Below are 3,825 nucleotides of genomic sequence, written 5' to 3' on the forward strand. Positions count from 1 at the left end.
TACTTAATTTTGTTTTTAATTTCATATGCATTACATTAATACGTAATTTAATAGCATAATGAAATGATCCAATTTACTTCTAGAACAATGCAGCAAGTCCTTCTGAGACGTAAACAAATATTTAAAAATATAAATGCATTCATGTACATTTAATTTAATAACACAAATACAAAATATCATTATCAAACATAAAAACATGCCATTTGGCAGAGTTTAATATTTCAAAGGTATTATATAAACTTGTTTCGTGTCAATGTTCAATATTTGTTTCTTATCCAAAGGCGTTTCCTTTTAACTGTAGGTAGAATATCACACTTTCATTATTAAGTAATGGGATATGAACCTTTTAGAAAAAAAGCTGTGCAACACATACTAAGATTACATAACTAGCAGAGACTACTTATTCAACGGAAAAATCGTCACCTATTGACGTTGTTTTACATCGCATAGTTTAGCCATCCTGAAAAATCCAAGGCTTTTACCTTCAATACAAACATTTTCTCTGCATCCCCGGAAAAGGTTAATGACAAAATCGAAGGTTCTTTATTAAAATAGACTATTCTGGTGTCTTTGACGATAAACGGAATCGCATGGCAGCGTAACGGTAAAATAGACAGGCTTTGATGTTTGATGTAGCTTCTCTATAACATTCAAATACAAATAAATGTAAATAAAATGTATCAGCCTATTTGTTTTTATACCTGACGTCAACCAAAAAGTTTACCGTGAGCCTTCGTTTCTGGCATGACATATCCCAGGGGTGTAAGAAGATATATATACCGTGAGAGGAACACTTGGATGTCGAGGATGAGATTCAACACAATTGGCTAATCTTACAATCCACCTACATTGTACATACACAATAAACTGTACTGGATGTCTCTATCATATTCTGTAGTGCAGTTCATGACTATAAACATATCGTTAAGCGTAATGAACGTATTGACTTTCAGCTGTATCAACCACTATTGCATCCATAAAATATTCGGCATATATAGCGATGACAAATTTATCATTTACTCAAACCATGCCATATTTTTACCATAAAAAATGTTGTTTTGTTCCGAATAATTCAGAACATGTCAGAATTTTCTTTGTTAAATTGTTAAATCACATGTTTGTGAAGTAAAAGTTCTATTAATAACTCGTATTTAATTGATCAATCGAAAAAAAAATTGCCTTCTTTTGAACTTCATAACGATTATTATAGGGCAAAGTATAGGAAATAATTCATATTTTGCTGACAATTCAAAACTTTAGCATCTACATGTGACTTACTATAGTCCTACCTTAATCATCACCATACCACTGACAAAAACTGTAACTAAGTGAAAAATCGTTTTTATCCCGGAATAACTAAATTACTATAGCTTTGATAAATCATTTCTTATATATCATAAAGATGTAACAGAACAAAATATAAACATCAACAGTGTTCTGAACGGAAATTATTCAACTGAGCTAGACCAGGATTCGAGACTGGACTTCAGATTGTTGCACTATCCTTCAAACCAACTTCCACGGAAATGTCTTGACCCAACTATGCTACAGTTTTATCCAAACGGAAGTTAATGGGAGATTACTGCTTATTCGAAAGACCATAGTGCAGTTGGACAGTAATCCTACAATTTCATCAGGACGATAACATTGAATTTATAAGGTAAATACAGACAACTGATAGAAGAATATTTGATGAGTTTTTTCTTTTCTTGTAACGAAACATGTATTTTTGAAGTAAATCATTAACCTTGTATTTGTATAATAAACAGAAAGAATCTTTATCAAAGTATTTAAGTAAAAACAAATCATAACAGGATAGTCAAGGAGTGTCCGATTAGAAAACTTTGAAATATACACTTTATACATTTGTACTATACTGCGTACACGAGATATATGTAAACATTGTGGCAATGACATGACATTGACAGCCAATAGTAAGCGGTTCCAGTGACGTCATTTCCGTCTTTTGGTGCATTACCTTTGACCAAATGTTGTTGCCAATCAGCGGTATGCGGGCACAATAACCCCCGTTCCGTCATCCATTGCACAGTTTTTATACATTTAAGCTGCGGACCAAATGTAGGATTTATCAGAAAACAAAACACAAAAGAGAAAAAAAGAACGAGTAAAACAAAACACATACGTGTCGAAGACTGAGCATGTTGTGTGTATGACTTCAGGACCAGGAGGCAGTCGTCATATGCGGTTTGGTTAACGGAACGGCTGATTTTATCTCCTTATCTCCCGATATCAGCTACATTAAGAATGATATATTTACAAGTCTCCCTCTTCTTCAGCTTAGCAAATTCTGAATGCGTATAATAGCGTATAGACTGTGAAAAATGTCTCGGCTGATTTATATCTGTTTCAAATATGGCGCCGTTCTCGCTCCAGACCGATGACAACGATTGCCTGGTTCCATCAATATCTAGATGCAAATGTACACGGAACATATTCTGGATCCAAAGCGGCTGATTATACAACAACGGGATACTGGCAAACTTCTTTTTCCATAGATGCACGTTCAAATTCCTTTGACGGAAAAGTTAATATTGGCGTCATCGTTCAGGAACATTCGACCACGTCACTCCCAGAGCGGTGTGTCAATGCGCGTACATAACGAAAGTAACATATGAATAACATTTTCAAAAAATTAGTGTAGTTCACTGTGTATTTTCTAACTTCACTCATATATCGATGTAGATTCACTGGAACTATGCTATCATCTCACAACCCCGGATACTATAGTTACCATTGTAGCAACCCACTGATAGCATTTTAACATTAATAGCGTATAGACTGTGAAAAATGTCTCGGCGGATTTATATTTGTTTCAAATACATTGGCTGCAAATGTAAGGATTGACCTTCATTGTGACGGCATATGCAGTAGTATAAACGTCGTTTGCGCCGTCAAAATGAAGGTCAATCCTTATATTTCCCTTTCAACGTCAATGTGAGAAGAAACATTAGAAAATCCAACAGATGCCAACAGATCTGGACACTTCTAGGATAGCAATGTGCAGAGAATCATTGATTTAGAGGGCATCCAACCGTAACAATTATGATGACACAATGGACATCATCATTAAAGGACATTTTCACGAAAAGCAAAACTACATGTTGTTAGTGCCATTTCACTTTGATTTTCCTATCTGCATTATATTGTAATTTTATAGGTTTTGGTTGGTTGATCATATGTTGAATCAAATTTCAAACTCTTTTTTTTTTGCATCATATTTTTATAAAACGAGCTTCAGAGAGTTGCATGAATATAATTTCCCTTTTATCTAGGTTCTGACTACGCTCCTAGATAAATGTACTAATGGTCGTATCTCTCAGCGTCACTCATACCACGCTTGTACGTTATACGTTCCGAACAATGACGCAAGGCGACCATTTTTAAATTCTAACATACAATATTTGCTGAATGAAACCATGATTCACAGCCTGACAAGCTAAATATCAATCGTTATATATGTTATAACGCAAAGTGCTACTATTTCAACACCATCATACAGTAACAAAATCAAATATTCATTTTCATTCTGACAAATTCGTATTTAACTTTCCGAAATGGGTAAAAATCCATTCAAATATAAGACGCTCACCCTACCGGAACACCCTGTCTTAATATCCTTGTACGGTTTCATTGGTCTCCATATACATTATTCCTTTGTTCATATTTTGCACCAGATTTATCGATTTTGAGTTTGAATTATGGTTTTATTGACACTTGGGTATTCTTCTTGTTTTTTTGTATCATACAAATGTACATACAAAACAAATGAAACCCATTTCTGTCAGAATTTTGCTTATAATAGAA

This window comes from Mizuhopecten yessoensis, unplaced genomic scaffold, assembly GCF_002113885.1.
Source record: "Mizuhopecten yessoensis strain PY_sf001 unplaced genomic scaffold, ASM211388v2 scaffold3235, whole genome shotgun sequence".
NCBI lineage: Eukaryota > Metazoa > Mollusca > Bivalvia > Pectinida > Pectinidae > Mizuhopecten > Mizuhopecten yessoensis.